The following is a 13,657-nucleotide window of genomic DNA, read 5'->3' as shown; positions in this document are numbered from 1 at the left end:
GCACATTCGGTTCACGTCCACGCTGTCGCGGCATGCTACCAGTGTTAAAGACTGCGATGGAGCTCCGTATGCCACGGCAAACTGGCTGACACTGACGGCGGCGGTGCACAAATGCTGCGCAGCTAGCGCCATTCGACGGCCAACACCGCGGTTCCTGGTGTGTCCGCTGTGCCGTGCGTGTGATCATTGCTTGTACAGCCCTCTCGCAGTGTCCGGAGCAAGTATGGTGGGTCTGACACACCGGTGTCAATGTGTTCTTTTTTCCATTTCCAGGAGTGTAGTTTTATACTAACAGGAATATAATTATGTATGTTTTATGTAATTGTAACTAAAGCTTTCTACAAAATACTTCCGAGTTTTGCCGTAGGTCTTGCAATTTTCTCGTACATCGGACATTTCGTAGGTATCATATTGAGCTTTTGATGCAATCACAGCAAAATTATTAATTCCGTAGATGCTATAAATTATATGTATCCTTTGGAAGTCAGATCTGGAAGCTGGAGAGATATGGAGAGTTGAATGAGAGTCCATAACAGTTCATTCCACCATTCTGTCGTCTTACAACGTTGTGTCCCTAGCACTGAAGACAGGTCGTCCGTCGTGGGATCTTCTTCGGCGGAGGCTGCTGTGCTCTCAACTTGAACCTGTGATTGTGCTTTCTGTGGGATGCCACTTGCCCAGGTGTTAGTCTCCGTATCTACAGTGGCCAAGATCTGTAGTACTGACAGTGATGAGAGGCGACACTTCTCATTACTGTATCCTGTTTTATTACATTTGAAGCAATCACACATTTTATACTGTCTTTTACAACACTCTACATAGCTTTCTTAATTGTACTGTAAGTTTCCTGACAACTTTCGATATAGAGTACGACATGTCCGTTCCTGCTAAACGATCGAAACTAGTTACACGTCCTTTCTTCTAAAACAACCGAAACCGAGTTGCGTGAGTGGACCCTCAGAAGGCCCAAAACGGAGTGAGTAACGTAGCCGAAGCACTTCGTCTACCAGGCGCGCCAAAGCGACCCGAATGTGTTCGCAGCACCTCGGTTGCAATATCGTCACTGCTATGTTTCTCGTAACTAGTGAAATTTAATAAACGAAAACGATAAACTCGTAGGGTAACCATGAGAGATTGTCATACTAAAAACTGGGTTAAATACGATGAAAAGTATATGAATAATTAATATGGAACGTTAGGCGCTTTGGCACCTGACACCCAAATGTGCCGAGGAATCAGAAGCAAGTTCAGTACAATTGGCGGACTCTCCAAAGAGACTGGTACATACTGTACCATCTGTCGCTTGTACCTCACTCGACTTTTGTACCACATGCTTCTTAGTGTGTGTTAAGCAGCTTCTAGCAAAATAAAATACTGGCGACCACAGCCAGGAATATCACAATGCTAGTGACATAAACTGTGACATGGCGTCCTGTTATTCCAAGAAACAGATAATAATGAATTGTTTCCCCTACCAGAACCAAACCGTCGATCCGTGCCTGCACACACACACACACACACACACAAACACACACACACATGCACGAACACACACACACGTGGATGCACAGACAGACCGACGGATCGACTGACACGGACACGGACACTTTCGTGTATATAACAGTGGTAGTTCCTGAGCTGCTGTGGAATGCTATTATAATCATTCACGTAAACCGGCGGAGTGCGCTGCGGGTAGCGTCCAGGCGTATCACAGCCGGATCGCGTAATGGAACCAGCGGCGCTGGAGCTTGGTGCGCACACACCTGTTGGCGCCCTCTCCTCTCCACGCCTCGCGGCGAGGCGGGCTTTGGCGCTCAGCCCCGCAGACGAATGAGCCTTCCGATTGAAATGGCGCCTGCTGCACCGCGTCGCGGCTGGGGATTTATAGAGCTCGCTGCCTCCAGCCATCGATCAAAGGCTCCGCGGAGAGGTCGTACGTTCACGGACCTCGCCACCAATGGAATCCGTCCCACTGCTGGGATGTGCGAAAGCATGTTATCTATACCTTCCTACCCATCGCCTAATTTTCATTTCCCTGATTTTCATTACATGGAAGGAACGCCAGCAGCACAAAAATTTATCCCAAATGACTGAAGCATCTGTTAACTTTGTAAAGGGCTATGACAACAGATGGGTGTGCAAAAATAATGGCACAGTCTCTGGAAGCAAGTATCTCACTAGGAAATAGCGATAAATAGTAGGTAAAATTAATAAACAAACACACGGCCCATAAGCAACTACATCTGATTGCAAATCGTATATACACTATGTGATCAAATGTGTTCGGACAGCTAGCTGAAAATGACTTACAATTTCGTGGCGCCCTCCATGGCTAATGCTAGTGCTGTCCCACCCTTTGCCTTGATGATAGTTCCCACTCTCACAGGCATACGTTCAATCAGGTTATGGAAGGTTTCTTCGAGAATGGCAGGCCATTCTTCACGGAGTGCTGCACAGAGGAGAGGTATCGATGTCGGTCGGTGAGGCCTGGCACGAAGTCGGCGTTCCAAAATATCCCAAAGATATTCTATAGTATTCAGGTCAGAACTCTGTGCAGGTCAGTCTATTACAGGAATGTTATTGTCGTGCAACCATTCCACCACAGGCCGTACATTATGAACAGGTGCTCGATCGTGTTGAAAGATGCAATCGCCATCGCCGAATCGCTCTTCTACAGCGGGAAGCAAGTAGGTGCTTAAAACATCAATGTAGGCTTGTGATATGATAGTGCCACGCAAAATAACAAGGGGTGCAAGACCCTCCATGAAAAACACGACCACACCATAACACCACCGCCTGCGAATTGTACTGTTGGCACTACACACGCTGGTAGATCATGTTCACCGGGCATTCGCCAAACCCACACCCTGCCGTCGGATCGCCACATTGGGTACTGTGATTCGTCACTCCACACAACGTTTCTCCTCTGTTCAATCGTCCAATGTTTACGCTCCTTACACGAAGCGAGGCGTCGTTTTGCATTTACCGTCGTTATGTGTGGCTTATGAGTAGCCGCTCGACCATGAAATCCAAGTTTTCTCACCTACCGCCTAACTGTAATGGTACTTGCGGTGGATCCTGATGCTATTTGGAGTTCCTGTGTGATGGTCTGGTTAGATGACTACCTATTACACATTATGACCCTCTTCAACTGTCGGCGTGTAGGCTTCTGTGCTGTGCGTGTCCCTTCACATTTTCACTTCACTATTACATCGGAAAAAGTGGACCAAGGGATGTTTAGGAGTGTGGAAATCTCGCATGCAGATGTATGACACAAGTGACACCCAATTACCTGACCACGTTCGAAGTCCGCGAGTTCCGCGGAGCGCCCCATTCTGCTCTCTCACGATGTCTAATGACTACTGAGGTCACTGATATGCAGTAACTGGCAGTAGGTGGCAGAACAATTCATCTAATATGAAAAACCTATGTCTTTGTGCGTGTCCAGATACTTTTGATCTCACAGTGTACATTTCGTATTTATCCAATAATGGCCGCTCACCAACAGCACCCGGTTACTCCAGTTCTCCGAAAACCAGGGAAGAACTTTTATAAATAGAAGTGACAGTTGATGGTGTTAGGACAGCAACCAGCCACAAATTTACTTTGAGTTCCTTTATTCAAAGGAAACCGTTACCGGTTTCGAATCGTTGCGATTCATCATCAGACGGTTTACACGCTTTCTTTCTACATTTGGTGTGTTTTTATAGATTAATTGTCCTAAAATATAAATAAAACATAATTACAAACACGCCACACACAGATGGTTGCGTTGCAGATTTTCGTTGCATGTGACTTACGTGAAACGTCGGTTTCGAGTGCTTGTTTCCATAACGTTCATCCAATCGATGTAAATGCATTCACACTGCATCCTCGTTTTTGCACAAGTAATAGGTCTCACTGTACACTTTAGATTTGTTGCTGAGATCATTCCAACCACGCACCACATGTTTTGGTACATACAAAGAGCTTACAAACATATGGGTGTCACAGATGCTATGATATATCGTAACATTTGACGATGATGTCCTATGTTTGGAAAGAATCATATATTCTTTTACAAAACTGTAATGTCTTTTACATTAGTACAGAGATTTTTTAAATCTGTTATTGCTAATTTAATTATAAAGTTTTTTATATATATTTAGAACTGTAAAGGTAAAGTAGTACATTATTTTATTACATTTGGCAGCATGAGAATTATAGTAACATATAAATTTTCCACTTGATCTGCAGATAGGTGTATTAATATTATTTGCTATGGAGGCTAGAAAGTAATTTTTGGAAATTTTTCAGGAAAGGGGTGTTAGCCAACTCTGTTTGTTCGTTAAGGATATAGTCTGGGGTGCTGTTTTTGTGTGTGTGTATTTCTAATTCTTCTAATATATTCATAGTGGCCCTTTAAGGGGCAACAACGAGGATGCAGTGTGAATGCATTTACATCGATTGGATGAACGTTATGGAAACAAACACTCGAAACCGACGTTTCACGTAAGTCACATGCAACGAAAATCTGCAACGCAACCATCTGTGTGTGGCGTGTTTGTAATTATGTTTTATTTATATTTTAGGACAATTAATCTATAAAAACACACCAAATGTAGAAAGAAAGCGTGTAAACCGTCTGATGATGAATCGCAACGATTCGAAACCGGTAACGGTTTCCTTTGAATAAAGGAACTCAAAGTAAATTTGTGGCTGGTTGCTGTCCTAACACCATCAACATTTGTCTTCAAAAACAGCCACGGTCTCCAACATGTCATCATATGACAAAATTGCATGAAATGACAGTGTCTTCAGACAGAGCTCAGCCATCCAATGATGCCAGCGGAAACATGAAGACGGTCCCAGCAGGGGCAATGAAGATGTTTAAAGAATAGGATGACCTTGCCTAATCACTCAGAAAATTTTACTATCAATGAAAGCGACCAAGGTAACCGGCAGACCCGCACTGGGTGGTTATAAATGAATTGCAGCTACTCACGGACGTCCAGTGTTGGCTGTAATTATAGTCGGGCACCGAAACTTTGTAGATACGCTAATACGTTAATGTGGAAGCAGGAAAAAAAATAGTTTAAATTTTAGCCACCAGGTGCAAATCTGGTGCAGTACTGAGTTTGTCTGACGATATAACACTCACGCTGGAAATTGATAAGGCATAATTTGAGTGGACAGTATGGCTATCGAGAAGAGGACAATGAGATGTTAGTGAAACTGTTTTATGCGAGCGGCAGCAGTAATAGTGCTACATTTAAAGCGGCAGCAATAACAGTGCCTCATTGAAAGAGTATCGCCGACTGAAAGGTCCGAGGAGGCGTCCGATGTCATTTAAGGGGACGGTAATGAAATTCGAAGAAACGGGTGAGCTTGTCGTGACATCTGGAAGAGGAAGGCTTTCTATCCTGGTGGAAGTTATTAACCAGATTGCTGAGGCTGTAACTGGTCGTGCAGCATGTGCCCCGTGTTGTGAAAGTTATGTGGTCTATTTCAAATTGGTACCCGTAAATGATACGAATGATGCAGCAACTGAAACCTCATAATCCGCTGCCATGTTGTGAATTTGCTCTTCGGTGTTTGGCACGAATCAATGTTCATGATCAGCGGCTGGGCAATCTTCTATAGTCAGAGGCACATTTTACACTACAGAGGGCAATAAGTACACAGAAAAGCAGAATTTGCCCAGAAACCCTGTCAGGTCTATCGTGACGACTGCACGTTATCGATATATACTTCTACAGCATGTGATACCAGTTTTTCAAGTGTACAACTGTGTGGAAACCACTATTTTTATGCAAGATGAGGCAACACCTCATGTCGCTTGCCCAGTGAAAGATCTCCTTAAGGCAACGTTCCACGAACGTGTCATGTCAGGAGGCTCTCCAGTTTCTTAGCCTACAGTATCAGCTGATATGAATCCGTGTGACGTTTGGCTCTGAGGATGTCTAAAAGAACGCGTTTACCACGTGCACGTTCCGTCTGTATATTATTTCAAATGTAGTCTCCTTAACAGTTAACACATTTACCCCACTGCGAGGCAAGGAAGTCAATGCCACGTGCTGCGAAGGCTGATTCGACTACGCTGCACAAGAATTTCTGGGAAAACGTTATGCATCTTCCATACGGTTGGAGCCCTGGACAAAGACATCCGTGGCCATCGATGTGCTTCGGATTAAGAGGTACAGTCATTGTTAGCGACTTTGGAAGAAATAATTTTGTGTGCTAGGCCGCGTTATAATAAAAGACTAAAGCAATTAAACTGCCGACGTTTCAACCGACTTACTAAATTTTCATAAGAGCAGGACCGAAAATTATTTTAATTACAATAATACCGACCGTGAAACCGTACGAACTTATCATTAGGGATGTTCCGATACAATTAAGTTCAAGAGAGTATTCGATATTCTTGATTCGATACCGAATACTTATAGAATCGAATCATTATTTCGGTACTTACCCGTTATCGAAACCAAACTATATGTATAGAACAGAATTTATTCATAGTCACAGCTACACGAATTGCACACTCACTAAACACAGATGTTACAACTAAAATAAGATATTTTAGAGCATAATTGTACAAACACGGAAAAATGACATTCATGTCTTCCCATTCTTCAAATGGGTGGCTTCTTAAAGATATGTCGGGGTTTGACAAATAAAGAGTTACTTCGTCACTCCAGTTCCTTTTTCTTATCGAGACTGTGCGCTAGCTGTTTTACGATTTTTCCCAAAATTGTATACCTGTGTTACTATAGTTAAAATAGTCAAAGCAGCGCTTCTTCCGATTCACTTGGGCTACATTTTGCCCGTAAACCATACTTCCGAGTTTTTGTGTGGCTGGCCCGGAGGCTGCTGGCTGCATCGAGCAGTTAACACATACCTTTGATTCAGCTCTCTCGATAAAACGTTCTTGCTTTCTTTGACAAATGGCGAGTGTGGTGTGATACTATGTGTTTACGTACAATTAATAATCGGTATAATTTTGCAGCATACCTTTGTCCAGACTCTTTTATTGTTCAAAATGCTTTAATGAAGTGCTTCACAGGACGACTTGACTACTCCTTATTTGACTAGCTATCGACACTTGATGGTATCGGAACATCCCTAATCATGTTTCAGTAGGCTGTCGCAAACATTTTTCCATGGAGGTATTGACCGTCACAGTAGGCCGGCCGCGGTGGTCTAGCGGTTCTAGGCGCTTAGTCAGGAACCGTGCGACTGTTACGGTCGCAGGTTCGAATCCTGCCTCGGGCATGGATGTGTGTGATGTCCTTAGGCTAGTTAGGTTTAAGTAGTTCTAAGTTCTAGGGGACTTATGACCACAGATGTTGAGTCTCATAGTGCTCAGAGCCATTTTTTCGTCACAGTAGGACAACTGCATTAACAGTTATGGTGATAGCTTTTGAAATAATAAACAGTTTACCTACTTTTTCCAGATCTGTCTCTTTTTCATTTGGAGCAAATTACAGGTTGTTTAAAACATTAAACAAATGCTCCATTTCTTGCATCTCTGTTGCTTTAATGCTCACCCGATGTGTCCCCCAAACAATACTCTTTAGACTTTTCCAGAATCTCTGCACCAAGGTTTCCTCCATTTCGGACTGGAGTATCTTAGCGCACAATGACGGAAGACGAACTTTTGTTCGGCAGTTGGCGCAACGGCGACACAGTTTGTGGGATCAAGTGTCGTGTTGGATTGTGGTGGGATTTCGGGGGGGGGGGGGGGAGCGGGGGGGGAGGGGGGGGGAGAGGATACGGTCGTACTCAACCGACTGCCCGAAGAGGAAACTCGGTCTATAGGTCGACGAACAAGTCTTCACATGTGCGATCAGTTGGTCGGTCGGCCGATAAGTTAGTGCGTGCATAGGGCCGTTTAATGACACCAAAGAAGCAAGCTCTCGTGTTATTTTTGTTTGGTATGTTGAAGGAGTCGGTTCAATAACTTTAACATTCTAATTATAGGTCTTAATTATTTGAAGGATTGTAATTTATACTCATTTTAAGAGAGAATGACCTAGGGACATAACGTTTCCTGTCGTCTAAATTTAATGTGAAATTCGAACCAGAACTGTAGCTGCTGCGACCCAGGCAAAAATAAATTATCGCATTGTTTTGAAGAAAACAAAGAAAAAGGGAAAACAATTATGTTGCTCACGATTATAATTTTTAGAAGTAGCATAGAAGCTGAGATTCCACTAATTTGTTTTTGTAGCAAGATAAAATGTTATGTTTAAGTGAAGGAAACTGTAGAAGGTAGGGAAAAGGAATCGATTTACTATTTTAGATTTTCAAAGCAGGTAGTGTTTCTTGAATACTACGTTTTCAAATTATGTTTAGGAGATTTGTCAGTCTGAACTGAGCGATAGATTTATTTACATCGTGAAAGTTTTCAGTATTTTTATGGATTGACATGATTCATTTTAAATGGTAAACAAACGAAATCTTAATTAATCGCCTTTCCACATTGCATATTTTTCGTAAATAGTCCTATTATGAAACGTCCCCTTTTGAACAATTATACATGACTGTGCTTAAACTGACACAATATTTTTAGCGCAACGCAATCTGATTCTCAATAATCCCTACAAAAGAATGGCCCTGACTATAACATTAACCTATACCTTTCACAAATCACTTACCTCACAAAAATCTTCGTTACTCGAACTACTGCAATACAGCGAACGCCACTACTGCCAGCTAAATAAAAGATTCAAACTACGGAAGGCACTAACTACTGACAGGCATAGTTAGCAAATGAAAGATTTTAATAGAGAACAAACAATGTATTTCCCTTAATAGTGTTGAAAACTCATAACATACATAGCAGGTCATGACATCCAGTCTTACAAATCTCAAAACTCCGCCATCTCTCTCCCCACATCCACCACTGGTGGCGGCTCACCTCCAACTGCGCAACGCTACGCGCTGTTAACATCCAGCTGCCCAACACTACAATGGCAGACAACAATGCAAACTAGCCACAGACTGCACACAGCACAGCCAGTGATTTTCATACAGAGCGCTACTTAACGTTGCCAATAAGAAAACATAAACAGCCTACTTACACTATAAAGTCAAAGATTAGCTAAAAAAATAATTTTGTAAATTTTTAATAGTATCCTTCATATAGCTGTTTAAAGGCATACTTTTATTTCCTTAATGCTACTAGTCCCTTCCTTGTATTTACATAAGAAGCCGTCCGCAGCTCGTGGTCGTGCGGTAGCGTTCTCGCTTCCCACGCCCGGGTTCCCGGGTTCGATTCCCGGCGGGGTCAGGGATTTTCTCTGCCTCGTGATGACTGGGTGTTGTGTGCTGTCCTTAGGTTAGTTAGGTTTAAGTAGTTCTACGTCCTAGGGGCTGATGACCATAGATGTTAAGTTCCATAGTGCTCAGAGCCATTTTTTTGTCTCCCTAGTGCACCCCACACATGGACTATGGGACTCAAATCAGGAGAGCGAGCAGTGCACGCCATGAGTGCAAAATCTTCCGTTTCCGGAGAAAACATCAACTACCCGTGCTCTATGGGATCGAGCATTATCGTCCATCAGTACGATGTCTGGGCCCACAGCACTTTGTAACAAAGGCAAATGAGGTCCCAAGATGTCGTCACGATACCTAACAGCAGTTAAACATTGCCGATTCAGTAGAACAATTTCATGAAGTGGTATTCGAGTGGTCAACATGATCCCTGCACACATTCTTAGAGATTATCCTCGATCCTTCCCACAATGGTAGGGTCCCGAAGACGCATCAGAGGTACACACACAGCAGGTCTCCGACAATAAAGGCCGCTCTTCCGAAGCCTTCTGTACACCGTTTGCTTCGCTTCAACATGTCCACTGGAAGCTGCGGTTTCAGATGCAGTTGCCGTGCAGTAGTAAGGTGGTACTGTCGTGCCCTCACAGCCAAACAACGGTTCTCTCTCTCTGATATTACAAGTGGCGGCCCCGTCAAGGTCTTCGGGATAGTTTCGATCTCTATAATCGCCGCATCCGGAAAACCAGATAACGATTCACATTAAGCCATCGGGCCACATCAGTTAGCGACTGTCCTGCTTCCATTCTTCCCTTGGCGCTTCACCGCATACAGTCTAGTCTTCTCTGTGTCATGCTGCGCCCTCTGTGACTATGTACACAGCGATTGTGGATGTGGTACCATCCGGCAAACACTACCCCGTTTGATAGGTGCCTCGACGTCGTCGTTAGCGTCGTTGTCCTTTGACGAGAATGCCATCTTTCGGGTAGGACACGATCGTACGGACATCTGTTGATATTTTGTATGATTATATCGTGAATTATACACAACATTGAGAAACAGTGGTTTGTTGCTTTAGTTTCAAATGGTTCAAATGGCTCTAAGGACTATGGGATTTAATATCTGAGATCACCAGTCCCCTAGACTTAGAACTACTTAAACCTAACTAACCTAAGGACATCACACACATCCATGCCCGAGGCACGATTCGACTTGCGGCAGTAGCAGCAGCGCGGTTCAGGTATGAAGCGCCTATAACCGCTGGGTCACAGCTGCCGGCGCTTTAACTTAGGAACCAGTGTAGTACATTACGTTAATTACTGTTAAACATTCGATGTACTGCGTGAGGGATTATCAGTAACTACTAAGTTTATTCGAAGACATGAAATAGGTGTAAAACGCACAGCCGGCCGAAGTGGCCGTGCGGTTAAAGGCGCTGCAGTCTGGAACCGCAAGACCGCTACGGTCGCAGGTTCGAATCCTGCCTCGGGCATGGATGTTTGTGATGTCCTTAGGTTAGTTAGGTTTAACTAGTTCTAAGTTCTAGGGGACTAATGACCTCAGCAGTTGAGTCCCATAGTGCTCAGAGCCATTTGAACCATTTTTGTAAAACGCACACGTAGACACACAAATATGATATAAATACCATCAGCTGTTGGCGGCACTGCAAGAAACCAAACGTGATATGGTTGAAAAGTGTGTAACCAGTATATATAACCTCTGGACTCAGAATAATAGCTTCAGCTCCACAAAAACAAGAACGTATGTAGCGCACACTATTAATAGCAAGATATACATTGAGCAGGAAAGTACATGAGCCAGTACTGTTTATAATCTGTTCGAACGGTTTTATTTGTCTAAAGCCTCTGGCTATAAAGCAACAAATGATACAAAATTGCATTTCTGCCGCCAGTCATGGTTTATTTTATTTATCTCCTGAAGGCTGCATATCTAGAAATAACTCCCATTATCACGTACCTTTTCTTTGTACTAAGCCAGTTTTAGGCGAAATGTTTGCGAAATGCGAGGTACTGTTCTATTCTGCCGTCTTTATCGTAGTATAAGCGCGCTCAGTTTCGTAAACGCGTTTTTCAGAAAATAAATTGCATTTATTCAGCTGCACAAAGACATAAACTGAAAATATTACTAGAGATTGGAAGTTTAGCAGTGTTTAAAAAATGCCAAGACTCTTTCCATAGGATACGGTAATCAGATTGTATCTAATGTATCAAAGGACTGCAGACTCATTTAATTCTCTGTTGTAGTGACAAACAGTAGTGACGCATTTTCCAGTTTAATGACTCTTTCGATTTAGCCAACAGTAATCAATGAAATCACGGCTCAAGTATTTAGGTTAATTTCCGGGAGATTTTTCAGGATCAAAGCAGATAAAGGCTAATTGTCTAGTACGATAATCTAATCGTTGTTTCATCTTCTGCTCTTTTTCGCAAGACCGCTACGGTCGCAGGTTCGAATCCTGCCTCGGGCATGGATGTTTGTGGTGTCCTTAGGTTAGCTAGGTTTAACTAGTTCTAAGTTCTAGGGGACTGATGACCTCGGCAGTTGAGTCCCATAGTGCTCAGAGCCATTTGAACCATTTTTCTGCTCTTTTAAGATAACATTAAACTGTGGTTTGATTTCAGAATGAATTTTCGTTAAGGTTTTCGTTCGATACTTATTTTTGAAATTACGGATTGAAATGCATGTCTCTAAATACGTTACGTATCATTTCAGTTTACATGTACATAGCAGTTGAAAATGGCCATTGCTTTGATCCTTAGATTTGTAGAGGGATCTGAAGATGGTGCCACTGAACTACCGAACCTGACAGCGTAATAATATTATTCCACAAATTTACAACTGCTGGATATTTGTTTTCTGCAAGTCATTTCAGAAGAGGCATCCTGCAAGCCACATTTATAATCACTCACTTCCAAGCTTCGTCCTCACCAACAGCTACGATTACATGGTAGCAGATACAGTTCCGCCACAAACAAAGCTTGTAAACAGTGTAAAACTCATACTAATTGATAGACAAAACATGATATTTTTGCTTTCTGCGGAAAGTAAAAAAAGTAGACGCAAAACGTCTTTTGTAGTCTATTCTGAGATTACATTCAGGAAAATTTAGCGATATCTCTCAAATTAAACAAGTTGGGGATCGGAGGAATCGTGTTCCAAGGAAGTAGGATTTGAGGTAATCACTGACGCCAGCAACAGCAACCGTCATACATACGCCTATCCGGTCCAAATCTACAACGTCTCAGAAAGTTTAAGAAAGCTTCAACAGAAAAAAAAAACTAGAACGTCTTAGAATAATACTGAAATAAATACGTCGGTCCCTGAAGCTATTAATTAGGTTTCAAAGTGCGAAGGAACAGCTTTACACAAAGTCTCTCTCTCTCTCTCTCTCTCTCTCTCTCTCTCTCTCTCTCTCCCTCTCTCTCCCTCTTTCTCTCTGCATAAGGTAAGCTGCAGTTCAGAGCACCCTTTGTTGCATTTCTTTGGGCTTTCGGCGAATGCCGATGGACTCGCCTGTACTAGGTGCTCTTTTGTAGATCTTTAGTTTTCTATGACTCATTCCAGTCTCTTTTGGTCGAGCCACTAACCACAGAATGAGATCTTCCGTGGAAATGCATTGCTCTTGAATGCCAGTCGTGCTCGCGGCCTTAGCCAATAGACGGTTTTTTGTCGTTCCCCACAATCTCAGCATTACCCTTGATCCAAACAAATCTGAAACGTTTTACGTTATAAATCCGATACAGCAACAGCTACTCGATGTTTAAGTTATCACTTCCCTTTGTCCTTAACAATTAAACTGAAAGCTTTTTACATCTGAATGTGACGTAAAGTGAGCGTAAATGGTAGTTATAGTTAAATAAACAACGCCATCAAGATTGTTTTCTCTGTACAATAATGAAACAGTATCAATACAAGCTATCTCTTGAGGGACAGTGCCACCTTTCTATGAATTTAAGTTGGTTTCGTAGCAATGCTGTATGATCGAATGATACAGAAAAAAACATTTCCATTGCATACCTAGAGTTTCTAATGATCTTTGATGCCATTATACACTCCTCTGAATATGTCAAATTACGAAAATTACGGTTTTAGTACTTCTATGTCTACACCACCATTTCTGATTTAATCTCCAAATACTTTGTGAGCAAACTTACAGCCTTTTTTCTGGTTCTTCCTGCGACCCTACAAGCTTTTATTGGTTAAAAACAGTCTTGGTTGCAGAATGAAGGCTTTCACGACCGGGTGACATGGCTGTTGATATACTTGCCGGGATGTGAGGTCGTGGTCCAAGAACTTTTCTGCTTCTTACGTTTCGTCCAGGACTGCGCTAGACTTCCTCAGAGGCGGACTCAGCGGAGCAGCGCCTCTGAGGAAGTCCAGC

This window comes from Schistocerca nitens, chromosome 4, assembly GCF_023898315.1.
Source record: "Schistocerca nitens isolate TAMUIC-IGC-003100 chromosome 4, iqSchNite1.1, whole genome shotgun sequence".
NCBI classification, from domain to species: Eukaryota; Metazoa; Arthropoda; class Insecta; order Orthoptera; family Acrididae; genus Schistocerca; species Schistocerca nitens.
The sequence above is the reverse complement of the archived record's forward strand: the minus strand, read 5'-3'. Positions refer to the sequence as shown.